General features: G+C 51.8%; 1 long non-coding RNA gene across 1 annotated transcript in view; it reads left to right on the top strand.

The window, feature by feature from the left end:
- Nucleotides 1-20,592, top strand: part of LOC141582630 (uncharacterized) — a 138,577-nt gene extending 117,985 nt beyond the window's left edge. The window contains exon 3 of the long non-coding RNA XR_012515516.1: nt 20,133-20,592. This is a non-coding gene — a long non-coding RNA (uncharacterized LOC141582630). The remainder of the gene's footprint in view (nt 1-20,132) is intronic.
- The last annotated feature ends 269 nt before the right edge of the window (nt 20,593-20,861 follow it).

Here is a 20,861-nt window from a genome sequence, read left to right as displayed (position 1 = left end):
GACAAACAAATCACAATTGGTAATAGTCAGAATCACCTAGTTTATAGGGCTTTCCTGAGACCAGACACTAATCCAAAAAAAGGCTGGAATTACTTAGAGGTATTGTTTCAATTTCTTCCAGTCCTGCTGGAAATCTCCTGCTGATGATAAATAACTGAATATAATTTCTGATGTGACATCTAATTTCCCAAACAGAAGCAGGATGCATTCCCTCAATCCACGTCTTGCAGCTACTGCTGCCCAGTGGAGGGAAAAACCCCACGCAGACAGCTCTGCTGGGATTCCAGCGTCCTCACGCCTTCCTCCAGGTCTGCAAGGTCTGTTAGCCGCTCAGCGCAGCAGGCACGATTCCCCCTCCGCTTCTGTTCTAGCGAAACACACGCACAGCCTGAAACATCCGACACCCCAGAGTCAAAGTTCCTAATAACATTTTCCAAAGGACTGAGTGGTTCTTTTATGAATGCATAGAGAAAATACGGTGTGGGTTTAATATTGTATTATGAGCCTCGGACGAAGGATTTTAAAAATATGCTTTATGCATGAATATATAAAATGGGCATCTGTTGCAGTAAAGTTTCACTGTTGTACATAAAGCACATTATAATAAAACTTGTAAAGTTAGCCCTTAGTGGCGAATTGAAGAAAGAAAAAAATATGATGCTCTAACCAGCAGGGATGGCGCCTCCCAACACATTCTTCGTTTTGCCATAGGAGCTGCTTGCTCTTGCTGGAAGGTCTCCGTGCGTGCCCAGGCTGGCTGGGGAGTCATGGTGGGGCCAGTTACAGGATGAATAAAAGGGTCTGAGACGGGTGCCCCCCTGGGCAGCCCAAGCCCCAGCCAACAGCAGACACAAATTTGCCTCAGAAATACACACGGATCAAAATCTTAACACCGCACTTTGGAATGCATTTGGAATGTCCCCAAAGAAAAAAATAAGGGATTTCAAAGCATGAACATTGATGGTTTGTTTTTTTTTCCCCCCAAACAGATTAGCTCAAAAATTGCTGTTAGGGTTATTTGCACTGCACTTAACACTGACTACTGTGTGTTGAGTATTTAATTCTCAGGACAGGCTAGGAGTTGCTTAAAGGCAGAGATTTCTCATGGGGATTTCCTCAACCACCCTGGACCACACACATGCACGCGTGCGCGCACACACACACACACACACACCAGCTTGTGTTATGCTTGGAGCAGTAAGCATTAGCCAGTAAATAGTTAGATGCATTGCTAAATTTATGTTTTTTAAAAAAGCACTCCATGAACTAAATACAGGCAAACCTCAGAGATGTTGCAGATTTGGTTCTAGAAGGCCACCATAAAGCTAATGTTGCCATAAAGCAAGTCACAGGACTTTCTGGTTTCTCAGCATGGGCGAAAGTTATGTCTACACTCTCCTGCAGTCCATTAATTGTGTCATAACATTATGTTAAAAGATATTGTAATTAAAAATACTTTGTTGCTAAAGTATGCTAATGGCCATCTGAGGCCTTGGCGAGTCATCAGCTTTTTCCTGGCGGAGGGTCTCACCTCCATGCTGACCCTTGCTGACTGACCAAGGTGGTGGTTGCTGAAGTTGGGGTGAACGTGGCAGTTTCTTAAAATAAGACAATGAAGTTTGCTGCATTGATGAACTATTCCTTTCACGAAAGAGTTCTCTGTGGTGGGCAGCGCCGTTTGATGGCGTTTTACCCACAGTGGGACTTCTTTCAAAATTGGAGTCAGCCCTCTCAATCTCTGCTGCTGCGTTATCAACTGGGTTTACGAAATACTGCAAAGCCTTTGTTGTCATTTTCACAGTGTTTACATCGTCCTCACCAGAAGTGGGTTCCATCTCAAGAGACCACTTTCTCTGCTCATCCATGAGAAGCAACTTCTCAGTCACTTGGGTTCTATCCTGAGATTGCAGCCATTCGGTCCTTCTTCAGGCTCCCATTCCAATTCTAGCTCTCTTGCTGTTTCCCCCACGGAAGTCTTGAACCTCTCAAAGTCATCCATGAGGGTTGGAATCAACTTCTTTCAAACTAATGTTTATGTTGATATTCTGACTTCTACCCAGGAGTCACAAATGTCCTGAAGGGTGTCTAGAACGGTGACTCTCACGCAGAAGGCTTTCAGTGAACTCTGCCCGGATCCATCAGAGGAATCACTGTCTACGGCACCTATAACTTTAGCACATGTATTCCTTAAACAATAAGGTTTGAAAGTCAGAATTACTCCTTCATCGGTGGGCTGCAGAATGGATGTTGTGTCAACAGGCAGGAAAACATTCATCTCCTTGTTTGCCTCCATCGGAGTTCTGGAGTGGCCAGGGCATTGTCCATGAGCAGTAGTGTGTTTTGTTTTTGGGGTTTTTTTTTGAGACAGAGTCTCACTCTGTTACCCAGAATGGCGTGCAGTGGCACCATGTCGGCTCGCTGCAACCTCTGCCTCCGGGATTCAAGTGAGTCTCCTGCCTCAGCTTCCTAAGTGGGACAGCTGATTTAAAAATGTAAAAAATACATGGAGTAGGGGCTGATAAAAAGCCTATTTCCTCTTAGAATTCCATTGTTGCAATCTGGGTCCGGCCGATATTAAGGTGGAAAAAACCATCCAGCTTTAAATTGTTAAATCCTGTTATTATTTGTATGTAGATAATTCGTTCTTTTGGGAGAATGAATTATCTGGATAATTAGACTGCCAACGCTCATTCCCTATGACCAAGGCAACCCCGTACTTTCTCATCCAAGCCAGGACACTTCTTTTTTTTCCAGTCTGTCGCCCAGGCTGGAGGGCAGTGTCTTGATCTCTGCTCACTGAAATCGCCACCTCCTGGGTTCAAGCGATTCTCATGCCTCAGCTTCCTGAGTAGCTGGGATTACAGGCACCCATCACCGCGTCCAGCTGATTTTTTGTATTTTTAGTGGAGACAAGGTTTCACCATATTGGCCAGGCTGATCTCAAACTCCTGATCTCAGATGATCCTCCTGCCTCAGCCTCCCGAAGTACTGGGATTGCTGTCGTGAGCCACAGTGCCCAGCTAAACTAGGCCGCTGATCCTCCTGCCTCAGCCTCCCGAAGTACTGGGATTGCTGTCGTGAGCCACAGTGCCCGGCTAAACTAGGTCGCTTCTGACAGCAAGGGAATAGGTATCCACCGAGGCTCCCATCGGTCCCCACAGGACATTCGGGACTCTGCTCGCCATGGGCCACACCGCACTCTGCAACCCGGACGCCACACCTTCTCAGAACCTGCTCTCCCATCCCCACTCCCTGAGCCTTCTAGATTGGTGGTGGGCACTGGGCATCCTGCCCCCGTCCTCACACCATGGCTCCAGGAGGGCATGCGTGCCCTCAGACCCTCTTCAAATTCCCACCATTCCTGGTCCTCAGCAAATCTTTGGTAGAAGCGTCAATGAATTGATGCGGACCTTGTTGGATATGAAGTTGTATGGTGAACGACGAGCCCACGTTTCAGCGAGGTTTCCCAGCGTGGGCATTGGTGGCACAGAAGCTTGGTTGCCACCTGAGCACCCGCAAAGGCTGCGGCACACGTGCTGGTGGTGGGTGTTCTGAGGACCTGAGGTGGGGTGGTGTGGGGAAGGTGCTGGTTTTGTCTGCTCAGCTCTGCGTGTAGGCTCAGCAGCTTCTTCCCACGTGAGACTCACTGCTTTCTTGCCCAGGATCTCACTCTCAGACTGAATTAACACGTTGAAGGATTCCCATCTCAGCTTTTCCCCAAGGCCTGCCTTTCAAAGAATGTTCCCCGAGTTGTGAGTGGGAGCAGAGCCCTTTGTAAGTAGAAGGTTATTTTACTTGAGTATCTATTGGTGATTCCCAACTTAAACACAGCTGGGGAATCCCCCATGAAACCTGTGGAGTGTCCATGGCAAATTTTGCCCTAGAAAGGCAGGGCAGGGAGCTGCCATACTGGAGCCCGCCTTGATCCGGAATCTCAGGGGTCCCGAACCTGCTCTGGGGGTGAGGGGGTGGGATAGGGGACAGGGCTCAAGATCTGGGCTTGGGGTTTCCTCGGCCAGGGAGGAGGCTCTTCTGCGACATGAGCACAGCCAAGCAGTTCTCTGAACAGACCCCTTCCCCAGCCAAAGAAAGCCGCCTTTCCTGAGTGAGGGAGGAAGTCCCTTTTGATAAATCAGCTCTGGACAGAGAACACACCTCTGCGTGGATGCAGAGTTGGTCTGGAGAGCTTTTATCAGGGATGGAACCATCGCGAACAGTCGCGGCACCTCCCCAGACGTGTCCCCTGTGTGTGGCACTGGCGTGCACCCTCACGACACATAGACTCAGTGACTGCAATTCCATCGTCAGAGCCACGTGAATCTCAGGGTGGGTGCTCACCTCTAGGCAGAGATCCCTCCTGCCCACTCCCCCATCTGGGCTCTTGAAAACCACTTCATTTTATTCTAGGATAATTAGAGGAAAAAATACATTGTGTCACTTGAAAGCATTCAGATTCCACCGATTATTTCAGAAGTTAAATAAAAAATCCTCAGGGAATGGAAGAGGCTGAGGAGCCATTAACTAAACGGTGGGACTCAAATCCGGTCGCATATTTGACAGGTTGTGAAAGGCTTTGGAAGCTGCGTGAACACTTTGACGAGTCTAAGATGAATAGCAAACGCCCCTGAAGATACCTGAGGAAGTGTGGTCCCCTCAGGAGGCTGCCAGGGAGGGAGGAAGGGTGGCAGAAGTAGGAAGTCCTCAGCCTGAAGCAGGCTGGGGAAGGGGACTTTGTCTCCAGCGGGCCAGCCTCAGAGACAGCGCCACTGCTAAGCCACAGGGACTCCCTTTTAATGATCTGACATCAAAATCCCCTAAAGTGCACAGAGAAGCCCACGAAGGAGGCACTGAGTCATGGCTGATATTCTGGGGCTGCAGGGGCTGGGGCTGGGTGTGGGGTCTGAACCCAGGGCCGCAAAGCTTCTCACACACGGGGTTTCTTCCCAGCACCACAGCCGGGAGGTCCCTGCCTCTAACGCTGGACCCAAACAATGAATGATCCCTGCCAAGTAGCACGTCCTGAGCCCACACGTGGTTTCCAGCGCTCTGCTGAACAATTTCAAAACTTGAAATCCTTGCATATGTTCTTGGTCCAGTTTGCGTTTTCTCTTTTCCGAGTTTCTTTCTGGGTGGATCAGCGGTGTTATTGAGATGTGGGTTCTTGCTGAATGCTTGTCTCACCCCTCAGTCCCACCAAATGCGTTTGGAATCCTCGCGCAAGGCCATGGTGTTAGGAGCTGGGGCCTTTGGGAGGTGATGAGGTCATAAGTCCTCCGAGGAGATCAGCGCCTTTATAAAAGGGACCCCACAGACCCCTCACGCCTTCTGCCTTGGGGACCCAGGGGTGTATCATCTATGAACAAGGGCGTAGGTCCTTGCCAGACACCGAGTCTGCTGGCGCCTTGATTCTGGACCTCCCGCTGCCAGGACTGTGAGGGATAAATGTCTGTGGTTTATAAGCCCCCAGCCTAGGGTACTTTGTTCCAGTAGCCTGGTTAGACTGAGACACCAAATATTCCTTATTGGAATCCCACCTCCTCCCTTGCCCTGGCTCTGAGGTTGCTCAGGAAATCAAAGCTTCTCATACCGTGAGCGTCTCACTGAGGACCCATCAGTTCCTCACTGACGCAGGCTGCTCTCCAGCGCTGGGCGTTCCTCGGGGGGAGTGCCTGGGCCCCACCTGCTGTGGCCTCTTCTCTGCCCCTTGGTCTCTGGAATGACAGCAAGTTGTGAATATCTGACTTGCCGGTGAGGCAGATTTTTATCTGTGAAATCGCAGACTGTGGAAAGAGAATCCCAGGAAGTTGAAGGGGTGAGGTGTGGCCCTGTCAGCTGAGGTCCAGGAAGCCTCCAGGGACAGGAGAGTCTCTCGTGGCAGTGCTGGGGCTGGGTAGGGCAACCCCAGCTTCGCAGGATGGGCTCTGGCCCTGGAGGACACTTATGCAGAGAAGACGCTTTGTGACCGTGTCAAAAACATGGCAGGGGACAGCCAGGGAATCTTACACTCTTTTCATAAAATTCGTTAAAAGCAGCACTTTACATTTGATTCCTTCTTTGTCTAATCTAGTAATGACACAAGCTTATGGCTGCCATCATAACCCACCTTTCGTGAAACATAAAATGAGCTGATTCTCATAATTGTTAGTTCTATTCATAAAGACAAGATCCAGATCAGGGGTCTGCCAGCTGCAGCTCGGGCACCAGGCTGCCCATGGCCCGCTTGTGACAATGAATGTCTGCTGGCACACAGCCATGCTCAGTTGTTTCTGCGCCATCTGTGGTTGTCTCTGTGTTTGGGGGGGCTCCATGCACCCCACCTTCAGCGCTCCTGCCCCCATGTGCTCTCCTTGTCTGGGGGATCTAGGACTTCCCTCTCAGCCACAGAAGGTAGAGCAGGAGGGCATCACTCTCATGCCTTTTCCGTTGGATAGGATGCCTCCTCTGCAGTTGCCCTTGCTGATGTGGAAGGCACTGGCTGCCCTGCACAGGCTGTGTGCTGGGCAATTCAGGCAGCCTCCAGGAGCTGCGTGTGACCTGCAGCAGCGGGACAGCAGGACCCGGGTCCTCAGTCCTGTGGCCACAAAGAAATGAATTTTCCAGCACGGGAGGGAGCTGGGAGGCAGGTCCTTCCTTGGTCAAATGTCCAGATGAGAACGTAGCCCCAGGCCGCACCTTGACGGCAGGGGAGTCATGCCTGGATCCAGCCCACAGGAGCTGTGGGGCCATGGGTGTGTGTGCAGTAAACCACTGGCTTTGTGGCGATCTGTTACCCGATAGGAAACTCATACATGCCGCCCCAGCAGAGTGGAGTCATTTTGGTAGGAACCATATGGCCTAAAAAGACCAAATATGAAATATTCATTACCTGCACCTGGACAGAGAGGTTTGAAAGGTTGCCTTCGAGTACAGTTGTCCGAGACCTGCTTGCTCAGCAACTCAGCTCTGCAGATGTGGGGTCCTGATGTTTGACGTGGGTTGGGTTTTGGGGTAAGGTTCAAGCTTCTCCAACCCCAGGAGACCAGTGGTCCACACGTTCTAGTCTGGAGTGGTGACTGGCTGCGTCAGGGCATCTCGCCGGTAGGTTGCAGCAAATGTGTGTATTGTCACTGCCACACTTCCGACAGGCTAATTGGCTCTCCGATTAGATTGGTGTTTCAATACATTAGTGGTCAAATCAGCCGACTCCTGGAATGAAGACCCATCCACCCCACCCGTAGTCAGTCACTGCTGTTTCTTCGGGAAGCTGAGCTGGGAAATTGGGACCCACCCACTGAGGTCCAAGTGCTGATAGCCGTTAGGTGACCAGCAGACAGTGAAGGGTAACCTCAAAGATGGTGACTCTGATGAGAAGGGCTGACTAGTTCCCACGATGGGCGGAAGTCATTTTGTTTGCGTCTCTGGCTGCTGGGCAGCGGGAATGCTTCCCCTCGGGATTCCTGTGGAATGACCCAGCAGTGACCCCAGAAGACCTCCAATGTGCGAGGCCACATGTCCGCGGTCCCCTTAAAGGCTGTTCTGACAGAAATGCGCAGTGACGTGTCTGACACAGACTGTAAATGAGGCCAGGCCCCGTGCTCTCTCCCCGTTACACACCGTAGCTTCTCCCAACTCGTCTTCCTTGGTTTATGTCAAGGATGTGTCTTTATTTGAGTCGAGGATTCGTGGCCAGGCCAGGCTGTGCATGGCTCCAGGTCACTGTCCCCAGGAGTTAGGGTCAGGGTTAAGGTTATGGCAAGTCTTGGCCATGCCCACGGGAGCCTCAGCCACAGCCCACCCTGCCCTTTCCCTGGGTGCCTTCTGGCCTCGGAATGGCCTTGGCCTTGCAGCAGAAGACATGCCTGACCAGACTGGCCAAGCGTTCCCCATGGCCCGCGCCTTCCCCTGTGACCCGGCTTCTGTCCTCCACACAGGCCCCTGGATGCTGGCTCACACCTGAGCTTGAGCAAGTACTGAGATGCAGATGGTCCCGTGTCTGCCTTTTCCAGCGTCTCAGTCAGCTGGGGCTGCTGGCACCAAGTCCCGTGGACTGAGTAACTTACAAACGGCAGGAGTTTATTTCTCGCAGTTCTATGGGATGGAAATCCGAGATCCCCGCATTGGCAGCCCCCGTGCTGGTGAGCACCTGCTTCCTGCCTTACAGACGGTGCCTTCCGGCAGTGTTCTCATGCAGCGGAAGCTCTGAGGCCTCCTTTATGACGGCACCAATCCCATTAATGAAACTTCTCTCCATGACTTCATCGCCTCCCAAAGGCCCACCTTCATCATCTGGGGGCCTAGAGTTTCAACATAGACATTCTGGGGGCACACAGGCTTGGAGTCCACTCCGGCAAGGAGAACCGGTGGAGAACCAGCTGGCCGCAGAGGGACATACCTGCTGTCCAGTGGCACCGATCTCTCTGTCCCCACTAGCCCAACCTGCCCTCAGGATTTCCACTAAGCCCTGCTCACCCCTGCCTAGAGAGGAACCCCGGTGAGTTGCAGATGCTCGCAGATTCTGAGGGCTCAGCCTTTTTGCATAAAGTCTCTCCTTTTCCATTTGGGTTCCTTTACTTTGACACAATTGGGAGAGGAAGGTGGCTTAGAATGGGCAGCTGAAGCCCTCACAGAGAAGCTGGATCCCCAGCCCTCCTGCAGGATTGCGTTTCTGTCTCTCTTCCCAGTGTAAAAGGGGCATTTCCCAGGGACTGGGTCCTCCTGCCTGTCTCCAGCGGGGGCCATTCCCAGGGAGGAGCGTGTTGTACCACCCACTGTGGCTACTGCAGCGTTGGAGGCCAAAAACCCAACACCAAGATGCCGGCAGGGCTGTGCTTCTTCCGGAGGCTCTGGGGGGCCCCGCTTTCACCTTCCAGCCTCTGGAGGCTCCAGGCTGTCCGTGGCTGTGGTCACATCTCTCCCTCCCCGCCACCGGTGTCCTGTGGCCTTCTCCCCAGGTGTCTGCGTCCCAAGTCCCCTCTTCTCCTGAGGCCACCAGTCAGGGCCGAGGCCCGCCCTTCCGCAGGCGCTCTTGCAGCGCGCCCCAGCTTAACCACCTGCAAACACTGTGTTCCCAAGAAGGGCGTTCACAGGTGTTGGGGCTAGGACTTCAGCAGCCCCTTTTGGGGGCATATTTTAACCCTTGACACCCACCATGTACCATGTGCTGGTAGTCCTGAGCCCCAGGGCCCACGAACCCTGGGGCGAGCAGGAGATGGACTTTCTAGAAAGGTCTGTGGGCTTATACAAAACACAGGTGAAATGGGATTTAAATGCCGTCCAGTGAAAACCAGATCCTCTTCTTACTGAAGGCACTGGTTCCCAGCTTGTACCACTGACACTCTCGAAGCATGCCTAGGACGCACCCACTAAGACAGACGGGGCCGCACTGGGGGCCCTGTGACCCCTCTCTGATGCCCCTGAGTGTGGATCCCCTCCACCATCGACCCCGGCTGTCAGGGTGACTGATGGGGCACGGGGACGCATGGAGGGCCCCACAGGGGCTGACCCCCACTGCGGAAAGTCCCCCCTGCAGCTAAACACTGGAGGGGCTCTGAGAGCAGGGGAGACGGGGCGGCCCCTTGAGCCATCAGTCTTGGCTGTGTGTGCCCCAGGGCTCCTTGGAGTCTGAGGTGGCCGCTGGGATGACATTCAGGAACAGAGAATGGGGCCACCCAGGGCTGAAGTCTATGCAGGCACCGGGGAAGCAGAGGTCTCCAGACCCCAAGCCCCCAAGAGCACTGTGGGCCGTGGTGTGAGGCGAGGGGTCCCCCCCGGGTTCCTTAGGAGTGTATGTTTGCTGCGTGAACCTTGAAGGCTGGGCGGTGAGCCAAGGCCATGCGGCCCAGCCGAGGAACAGGTGTCCCTGAGAACCCAAACATCCCGAAACCTTTCTGGGAACCTACCAAGAAAGACAGTCTCATCGCACACAGAAGGCAAAGAGCCAGAACATTAGCTTAAAAGCTGCTTAGAGACCGTGGCGGGGCGGATCCCGGCAGCTGTCCCGGTCCCGCCCTGAGCGCCTCCTGTGTGAGTCCTGAGACCCTCATCTCCTCACCAACTAGGCCTGTCCAGGACGTGCTTCGGCCCCTCAGCTCCCTCCCGGCCTGAAGGTCTGTTACGGCCCCAGGTTTTCCTTGTAACGCGCACCTGTGCCCACCTGTCCCTCCAGCCTCCCCTGGGGAGTGAGCTTTGCGCTGACCCTTGCCTGGGCGGCCTTTCCCTCGGCATCAGGAAAGCCCGGAGCATCGGCTCAGGGATCAGACGTGACAGACTGCGGACATTTGGCCAGGACTTCAAGTTTCAGATCTAATTTCGAGCCCAGTCACTCCCGTCGCTATTGTATTCCAGCGCTGCAGGAACACCCTGGAGAAAGCACAGGTGTGCACTCCGGGATTTATACCCGGGGAAGCAGGCTCAGGCCAGGTCCACGGTGGTGACCGTGTCGGAAGGTGGGGACCCCAGTGTTCTCGCTTTCTCTTCTTCTGTTTCTGTCACGACACAGTCACATCCTCTGTCTCTTATTTTAATTTGCAGGTTTCCCAGACTCATGCACTTGCTTAGCCTGTGCCAAACCCAAAGATCATGCGAAAGTCACAGACCTCACAGGGATTTAGCAGGAACACACCAGGCATCTCTGTGCATCACAAATGCCGCTTAACTGGCTGGGCGTGGCGGCTCACGTCTGTAACCCCAGCACTTTGGGAGGCCGAGGCGGGCAGATCACAAGGTCAGGAGTTTGAGACCAGCCTGGCCAGTACAGTGAAACCCTGTCTCTACTGAAAAAATACAAAAATGAGCCGGGCGTGGTGGCGCACGCCTATAGTTCCAGCTACTTGGGAGGCTGAGGCAGGAGAATTGCTTGAACCCAGGAGGTGGAGGTTGTAGTGAGCTGAGATTGCACCACCGTACTCCAGCCTGGCGACAGACCAAGACTCCATCTAAGAAAACAAACAAACAAACAAAACCAGAAACTGATTTTCTTGCAAGTCTGAAGCCTGGAAATCCAAGACGGAGGTGCCCTCAAGTTTGGTGCCTGGTGAGGGCCCTAGTCTTGCAGACAGAATTTTTTCACTGTGTTCTCACATAGCAGAGAGAGAGGGGGAGAGAGAGAGAGAGAGAGAGAGAGAGAGAGAGAGAGAGAGATCCCTGGGACTCATCTTCCAGGGTCACCATTCCTGCTGCATCAGGCCCCACCCTCATGACATCAGTTGGTCTGAGCCACCCCCTTGCGGGCCCACACCCCGCCACATTGCATTGGGGAATTTGGGGCGATGCCATTCGGGTTTCGTTTCTCTGCCTGCATGCGAGAGTCCAGGCCGTATCCTGGCTTTTCCAGCCTCTCTTCAGGAGGTAGTCACATGTCACGGCCCACATCGGACGTAGATCTGTCTTTCCGGAGGAGGGCTGAGCCCTTAGCCCCACGGTGGGGCCCCCAGCTGTCTCGCTCAGGGCTACGTGTGCTTAACTTAGCAATTGATTTTCTCTTTGCACAAAATTCTCATCCCATAGCCTTAATAGGACTGATTATTCATCAATATTAAAGCAGCAAATTCATTATGTTCGAATAATCTGACATCAAATATTAAATCTCATTGTGTGAGGGGCTGGGATTTACGGCCCCATCCACGGTCTCAGGTGAGCGGCTCAGCTCCCGCAGAGGGGCACTAACGGGCCCCGTGGCTGCATCCTCGCACCCACTGTGAGGCCAGGAAGCCTTGGTGACCTGTGGGGCGCTGGGAGGTGAGAAGAGAAGGGCCTGCGAGCCGCATTCTCTGCTTTGCCGGAGCACACAGGCTCTTCCAGGCTCTCCTCTGCGGCCGACCCTCCGCCGTGAGCAGAACCGCGGCATCAGACGCTGTCCAGCTCAGGTCTGATCCCTTCAGAGCCTCACTGCCGGGCACCAGCAGCTGCCCAAGGGACTTGCTGACCCAGCAGGGCTTCTAGAAGTCTCCAGAGCACGTGGCTTCTGTCTGAATTCTGTGCCTTTCTGCCCAGGAGGACCTGTCTTCACACGTGTGCGCTTCTTCCCCGACTGTGAAGTCCCTGGCAGAGTGACCCACCCCTCCTGGGCTCACCCCCCTGCACCAGGTCTGTCTCCAGGGGTTCTGGCTTTAAAGAAAAAATGCCGAAAGGGCTGAAGCACCTGCAGAAACACGGTAAAGATTTTATTCAGGGCCATGGCGACAGGCAGGGGGAGACTGGGCTCAACTCCGAATGTGGCATGGGACGTGGGAGTTCATAGCTCCAGAGCAGGGTGGCACAGGGCATGGGAAGTCACCCAGAGGAGACATCGGTGCGGGGGATTCTGGCTACACCGACCCAGCAGGGTTTTTGCTGAGGACGGGCCAGGGTGACTGGCATCCTCTGGGTATAGTGGACAAGGAGGAGCCTGGTCAGATCCTGAGGGTGACAAGGTGTCCAGGGCAGGGGCTCCGGCTGACTCAGTTGGATGCTTGCTAAAACCAGATTTTATAGGGATGAGTCTGGATGGGCTCAGGGGACGCTCCTGAGCCTGGCTGGAGTCCAGGCAAGGCCTCTCTGTTGCTAGAGAGCCAGGACAGCCCCACCTGCCATGAGGTGTTCACTGGGGCAGGAAGTAGGTGCCTGTGCTGGGAAAGTCCCACAGGCACTTCCTCCTGGCAGTGGGCATGGGACGTGGTCCTGGACCCCTGACCTGTGAGCCCCTCCTCCGTGAGTAGGTGTGAAAACCCCTCCTGCCAGGCCTGGCTCCTGAGGACCAGCCAAGGATGGGAGTGGAACCCGGGAGCTCTCTCGCCATGTGCCCCCTGCTGCGGCCATGCACTCAGGCTGGAACGTTGTTGGGGTCCTCTGAGGTGTCCTGACTGCTTCCCTGGCCACCCACAAACCATTCGAGCTTTGTTAACATCCACCAACATGGCAGATGACAACTGTCTTGGGAAAGAATGGTGGCTGAGGAGTCAGGATAGTGCTGGGGGCCTGAAGCACCGAGCGTCTTTGTCTGCTCATCCAACCTCACTGCCCGTGCAGGGGAAGGGAGGCTCAGGAGGCGGGTTGGATGCGGCCCCTGCCAGGAAGACCGTTACCTCTCACCCATGCTGGGCTCCCAGCTGCTCACGGAAACCTCACAGGGCCCTCACACAGGAGAGCAGCAGGAGGGGTGGCTTGTGCAGTGGAGGCAGCTGCATACAGCAGAGGGGCCGGTGGCGGGATAGCCGTGCCACGGGGGCCCCCGGCTCAGCTACTGCTCTGGATGCACATTCCACATGTGTATTCAGCACCACAGCACCACGGCAGGCTCCAGGTGTGGTCAGCCCTCACCTGGACCCAAGGTGCACACCGTCATCCCCCATCAAGGCCCCCCAGTGGCCTTCCTCATCCCTTACCTGGGCCCCATGCTCACCTTCCTCATCCCTCACCTGTCCTCCAGTGGGCGTGGCTGAAGCTGGTGGCCCATGGGATGCACTCATGGCTGCCTTGGGGAGGGACGGTTGACTGCTCTTTCCCCGCCATTGGGCCTGACCCCGCAGGTCTCTGGGTCATGCAGCCATGAAGTGGGAGGGCCACATCCACTGGGGACTCCCGATCTCCATGTGTGAGGCAGGACCCCAGGCTGCTTGGGATCTCCCGGGCATCAGTTCTGAATCACTACCCTCTGCCCTGGGCTCCATCTCTCAGGTAGAAGGCGAGCAAACATCCTAAATGTCACACCCTGACCCTCAGACTCCAGCTCAGCCTCACCCAGCCCACCGGGATCTCTACACCTGGCACTGAGGTGGAGCTCCCCGCTCTGAGGAGGCTTGTCCCTGTGACTCTCCTCCCTCGCCATCCTCCTGACCGGGGCTGGGCTGTGCCGGCCCCTCCAGTTCACCCGCAGCCCAAGGCCCCGAGCTCTTCGCCCTCCCCGAACACTCCTGGGTGCCTTCCCCCATCAGCGTCCTATTCAGGCCATGAGGCTGAAGAAGAGACACCAACAGCCCCAGGCCCGTGGCTTCATGATGGTGACCTGTGCTGCCTCTCACTGGCACCTGCAGAGCTTGGAGTTAGGAGCATCTCCATAATTTGAATCGAAAGCGTTCCGGGCTTCTCAAGTTACGTGGCACTGTGCGGGCACCGCCTATCATTCTCCAGGCACAGAACTTAGAGCCTCTGACTGTCCTCAACTTCCCTCCACCCCTGCTTCCTCTCAGCCACCCTCAGTGAGAGCCAATGGAGTCCAGGCCCCCGAGGCTGGGGTTCTAGCCCCTGATCCGTCCCCAGCCAGTGTCCAGTCTTCTCCCTGCTGGGCAGGGCACCCCCCTGGGGCCAGATGTCCCCAGGGCTTTAGCAGCAGGGGCTGCCCCATCCTGCCCCCTGCACCTACACGCAGCTCCAGGGATGGAACCCGCAGAGCTCATTTGAGTCACTTACAGATCCCCTGATGCCTCCCATGTGCAGAGCCCTGCTCCGGAGAGGAGGAGAAAAGACCCCAGACACGTTTACATTTCCCATGTGTTCTGACCCTGTCACCGGGTGTACCCTCAAAAGTATCACATTCACAGGAGACGGTTTGTCCATTATTGGATATTTCTGGAAGCAGAATTACTAATGCTAAGTCATGTTTCTTCCATGCAAAGGACAAAACTCGGAGTCTTCCGATTTACAGGGGCCTATTGCTGCTTTCAGGCCGGACCTGAGCACAGCCATGTTGGATGAGGGCTGCCTTCTGAGCAGTAGTCTCAGGCAGTTGCGTCTCTGTGAATTAGCAGGACATGTGTGCACATACGCACGGGTCCATCCGGCTCCTGGAGACTCCGCCGCCTCATCCATCTCCCTGACGGGCACCAGGTAGAAGCCGCACAGCCCAAGCTGGGCCTTCCGGGCAGGACAGCCTCAGCCCTCAGGAGCAGCAGGGCCGGCCTCCCAGGCGACGCTCTCGTTTTAGCTGAGACGCAAATGCTGTGAGTGGAGCCCACAGTTTCCCAAAGCAGATGGAAAGCTGATAATAACTCAGTCTCTGCCATGGGAGGGACAGCTTCCTGGAACACGGCCATCGCCGAATCCGCAGCAAGCACACCGAGGTGCGGAAACGGCCTGACGCGGAATGAGGAGCGTGGCACAGCAGGAAGGCCTCGTCTGCCAGAAGCCGCTCGGGGCGTCCGTGTCAGTCATCCCGAGGACAGGGACAGGGGGCAAGGTGGCTCCACGGGGCCCGGGGAGGCCGAGGGGGCAGCTGATGCCAGCCCGAGGGCTCCCGGGCACGCACCCTTTGTAATCAGCCCTGCCCACTATCCATGTGAGAGGATGAGTTTCAAAGGCAGAGTTCAATTACCATGAAAAGAATCTCCTGGAGAACACGCAGAAAGGCAGCCTCCTCCTCAGAAACGGAGCGGGCTCTGTGCCCGAGTGGATGGTGGGAAGCGGTGGGTTTTTTCCCCGCAGGCCTCGAGTGTGGGTGTGCAGCATCCCCGGTGGGAGAACAGCGTGCGCCGTGCCCACGGGAAAGAACGCAGCAGCGTGCAGCAGGAAGGGGACAGCTTGGTGGGCCTGACCTTCAGCCAAACCCCACAGCCACTTGTGCGTGGTTTAAAGAGTGAGGCGCAGGAGGAGATCTCACCCGGAGAGGCCGAGCCTCTACTGGCACGACTGGCCCTGTAGAGCCAAACCACGGAGCAGAGCCGGGGGATGTGTCACCTGCAGCCACATGCTGGACTTCGGAGGAGGCGTGAGCTGCTTCCCTCTGCACACGGTGGGCTGTGCGTCTGCTCATCCCACCTGCTCCCCATCCAGGGACGGAGGGACCGGCCCAGAACTGAAGAGGCAGCAGATGTGGCCTGCACGGCTCTCTGGGCCCTGTGTTGGCAGCCAGTGGGGTTCTTGTGGCCTGGAAATCTGCTCTCCCGAGGCTCTTGCTCTCCTGAGACCCTCCCTGCCAGCCTGGGCTCTGGAAACATCCCCTTCTCCAGATGGCGGTGTCCTCCTGCTCCACGGTCCGGCCCATGTGTGAGCTGCTGAGCCTGCACTTCCACAGCGGGCTATGGTAGCGGTGGCTTCCTCCAGGGCAGTGCCCAGCAGGCGGGTTCTGTGCAGCAGGCCAGGCTTCTTTGCCCCCTCCCAGACAATGTGGCCGCCTCTACTCTGAGCCTGGGGCACTGTGCTGTGTTTCTAGAGGGTCTGATCCCTCCATCTGACCCTCCCAAGCCACGGAGGGTCCAGCAGCCCCACTTATCCCCCACCCATCGCAGCAAAGGCCACCCAGGGGCACCTGCTACTGCTCACCACTCTGAGACCACATGTCCTTTAAAAAAATATTTGTTTATTTCATTTTATTTTTAATTGATAAATAAACATCGTATATATTTATGGTGTACACAGGATGTTTTGAAAAGGGTGTGCCTTGTGGAATGGCTCCGTTGAGCTAATTAATATGCATTCTGTCACATGCTTATCATTGTTTTTTGGTGAGAGCACTTAAAATCTGCTCTCTCAGTGATTTTCAAAACACTAACACTAACAGTGCAGTCACCGGATTGTACAGCAGATCTCTTGAACTTTCTCCTCTTTGTTTTTTTTTTTTTTTTTTTTTCTGAGATGAAGTCTTGCTCTGTTGCCCAGGCTGGAGTGCAGTAGTGCGATCTCAGATCACTGCAATCTCCACCTCCTGAATTCAAGCAATTCTCCTGCCTCAGCCTCCCGAGTAGCTAGGATTACAGGCGTGTGCCAGTATACCTAGCTAATTTTTGTATTTTTAGTAGAGACGGGGTTTCGAGATGTTGGCGAGGCTGGTCTCAAACTCCTGACCTCATGATCTGCCCGTCTCGGCCTCCCAAAGTGCTCGGATTACAGGGTGAGCCACCGCGCCCAGCCTCTCTTCTTGTCTAAAGAAACTATGAGTCCTTTGACGGACATCTTCCCACCCACCACGAGCTTCCCTCAGACCCCCGGTCCTCACCATTCCACCTCTACTGCTAAGAGTCAACTTCACAGTCAAGCTATATGTTTATCAACGGATGAACAGATTGAGAAAATTTGATCTATATAGACCATGGAATACTATTGAGCCTTCAAAAATAAAATCCTGTCATTTGTGGCAAAATAAATGAACCTGGATGACATTACGCAAAATGAAATTGGCCAGGCACAGAAAGATACAGACGCTATGACTCTACTTAAGTGTGGCATCTAAAAATGATGCTTCACCTTCTCGAGGGAATCAGCCACCAGAGGGTCAGGCTGGTGAGATGGAGCCACTGAAGATGGAGCCACTCACCCCTGGGAATGAGCATTCTCACTACACCATCGAAAAGCAACTGACCTCTCTTCTTTAAGGAACCCTGACACAGCTTCCTAGATGCAGAAAAGGTCACTGGCCTCCCTTCAGCACAGAAGATTGCTACAGCACTTGCAATAAAATTAAGCTCACTGTGCAGAGGCATTTTAAACTGGGCAGGGCATGCGCCCAGCACATTCTGACCTGTGGTGTATTTGTGACGTGTGTTTATGCCTGGGTAACCTGTGCACTCTCGGAAGATAGAGGGTTCTGCAGTGATTATGAATAGGACTACTTTAAACACCAGGTCTCCCTAAAAGGCAGATGCCAAACCATACTAAATATCATGTGCTATCAAAATATTCCTTTTTTTTTTTTTTTTTTTTTGAGACAGAGTCTCACCCTGTCACCCAGGCTGGAGTGCAGTGGCACAATCTCAGCTCACTGTAAACTCCACTTCCTGGGTTCAAGTGATTCTTCTGCCTCAGTCTTCCAAGTAGCTGGAATTACAGGCACATGCCACCACGTCAGGCTAATTTTTGTATTTTTAGTAGAGACTAACATAGTTTCACCATTCAAACTCCTGAGCTCTGGTGATCTGCCTGCCTTGGCCTCCCAAAGTGCTGGGATTACAGGTGTGAGCCACCACACCCAGCCAAAATATTACTTTTGAAAAAAAAAAGTATTGTTTTGGAACTTTAAATAACTTCTGAAAATCATCTTTAAAAAAAATCCTAAGGCCATGCGGTATTAAGTAGGTGATTTCAGTCCCATAAATAAACAAGTTACTTATGGTAGCCCAGGTGTCTAGTTAGCCACCAAAGCAGACACATAGTGTCAGCCATCAGGAGACCTCAGAGGCTGTCCCACGTGGATGGAGCCATCTGCCCAGAGGCCTTGAGGTGGAAGCACTCCCAGACTGCTCTAAAAACAGCAAAGAAGCCCAGGAAGAGGGAGCCGGTGTAGACCCCACTCATTCACTAGCCATGTGGCTGCAAACACCTTTTCCCTGAAAAGAGCTCAGGGACCTGTGGGATGCCATCAAGAGCACCAACATATTTATTATTTGAATCCCACAGGAGCAACATAAAGAAAAAACACACAGAAATTAATTTTTTTGAATGGCTGGAAAAAAGTCTTAAATTTGATGAAAAACTTTAATCTACAAACCCCAAAACTCAAAGAATGCCAAGTAGGAAGAACTAAAAGGGATCCACGCCTAAACACATTGCAATCACAGATTAAAAGTCACAAAGACCAAATCTTGAAAGCAGCAAGAGCAAAAGGGCCCGTCACATACAAGGGAGGTCCAAGAAGACGATCATCTTATTTTGCATCAGAATCTGAGTGACGAGAGACCCAGGAGCATATGCATGGGATAGTGAGGATTCACTGAACAATCAGGATTCATATATTTAAAGTTTCTTAGATTAAAAGATTTAGATAATTATATAAAGTTTTTTAGATTAAAATGGGGCATAATTTTTCCAGAGAACTGAAATCTACAAGAAAGAACAAAATGAAAATTCTACCACTGAGAAATAAAAAAAATGAAAACTAAGAATTCGATAGTTTAATAGTCTGTTAAACAATGCAGAAAAGAATGTTAATATACTCAACATAGCTTTGAGTTTTAAAACATTTAAAACATTGAGATTAAATCACCGAGTAAAAATGATGTAAAATTAGTAAAAAGAAAGTAAGAGACATGTGGGGAACAATTCAATGTCTTATTTATGCATACCTGGATTTTCAGAAGGACAGAGAGGAACACTTGGACATAATTCTTTGATAATATATAGGCTAAGAATTTTCCGAAGCCGTAAAAGAAATAAAGCCCAAAATTTGAGAAATTATATGAAGCCACACAAAAATACAGTAAATAAAGATCCACCTAGGCACATCATAGTAAAATTCAGTACACTTGTCAGACACATCATAAAAAAAAACAAAACCTTAACGGTATTCAGAAAAGATGTCATAATTTACAAAAAGCTAAAAAAATTCTTCTAAGAAATGTTCTTTTATTCTAAATATCCACATATGTTGCCATAGTTAGCTATATAATTAGCTTATAATTATCTTTGTTTTTCTCTTATATGTAATTCTTTCCCATTTTCATTCCCCATGCTCCCCTCCGCATAATTAACTTACGAAGGTTTAACTTCAAAGAATCAAGTTTGAAATAAGCTGTGCTTTCTACTTACTTTGCTTACTATTTTACTGTGTTTAGCTTTCATGTTTATTAAATTCATTCCTTCTAATGTTTTACATTCATTTTGTTATTTGCCTAATGTTTAGCAGAGTACAAATTCTTTTATCTTTGTTTTCTTTCTAAAATAACGAGGCCACCTTAAATCAATGCATTTTCGTTAACGGAGCTTTTCCATGTGCAATTCATTTGGACATAAAATGCTCTCCTTTTCAAAGCTTTCCAGATTCTTCATCAATTCCTTCTTTATTAACTCTTTAAGAATTATTTGTAAGTGAATTTCTGATTTATCAGGCACTGTAGTCACCTTCTCATTATTATTTCTACTTTTAGTGTGTTGTGATCAGATCACATGACCAGCTAAGTTTCAAGTTTGATTTTTAATTGTTTTAAAGGTTTTATTTGCAGACAAGCATATAACCAATTTTCTGTCAATAGTTTTTGCAAGTAGACTCGCTGTTTCTTTGTGAAGGATATTAACCTGCAAACCCGGAGTACTGGTTGGTGTGGAGGATACTCATGCTTCGTAAATCTATCCGATCAAGTTTAGTGGCTGTTTAATGAGACTTATCTTTGTGTCTATTACCGCCCTCCTCATCACGCACCAGATCATCAGCACAGTAGAGTGGGTGCAGGGAAGTCTCCTGCAAGAGCAGGTTTAGAAAGGCTCCTTACTTTTCTGATAGCTCACACTGTTTTGTACCATGTGCCTTACAGAGTGACTCACGAGATCTTTCCGGAAGCCCATGGCAGGGAACTGCTGCTGTTAGAGAAACGAAGACGAAGAGGCTCCATGCAGGGACCTGTTGGTGACTCCCAGGCTTCCAGGGGCAGCTCCTGCTGGAGCTGGTCCACGGCACAGCCATGCGGGTCTGGACCCTTCATTGGTCATCATGGGGCTACTGGTGGCAGTTTGGATACAGAAATCTACAAGAAAGAACAAAATGAAAATTCTACTACTGAGAAATAAAAAAATGAAAACTCAGAATTCGATAGTTTAATAGTCTGTTAAACAATGCAGAAAAGAATATTAATATACTCAACATAGCTTTGAGTTTTAAAAGATTTAAAACATTGGGATTAAATCACCGAGTAAAAATGATGTAAAATTAATAAAAAGAAAGTAAGAGACATGTGGGGAACAATTCAATGTCTTATTTATGCATACCTGGATTTTCAGAAGGACAGAGAGGAACACTTGGACATCATCACGTCGTCATGACAAGCACCTTCTCCTGTCACTCACCCTCTTGCTCTCTTAGAGCTTTTGTTTAGTAACTTTTGCATATGACATATTTTCCATTTATTTCTAATTTATCAGTTTTTGTTTGTTTTGTTAGCTGTTCTTTGAGACAGAGTCTCACTCTGTGGCCAGGCTGGAGTGCGATCTCAGGCCATGGTGCGATCTCAGGCTCACCACAACCTCCGACTTCCTGGTTCAAGCGA

The sequence above is a fragment of the Saimiri boliviensis genome, chromosome 21 (assembly GCF_048565385.1).
Source record: "Saimiri boliviensis isolate mSaiBol1 chromosome 21, mSaiBol1.pri, whole genome shotgun sequence".
Lineage (NCBI taxonomy): Eukaryota > Metazoa > Chordata > Mammalia > Primates > Cebidae > Saimiri > Saimiri boliviensis.
Note: the sequence above shows the minus strand (reverse complement) of the source record. Positions and strands in the feature narration are given on the sequence as shown.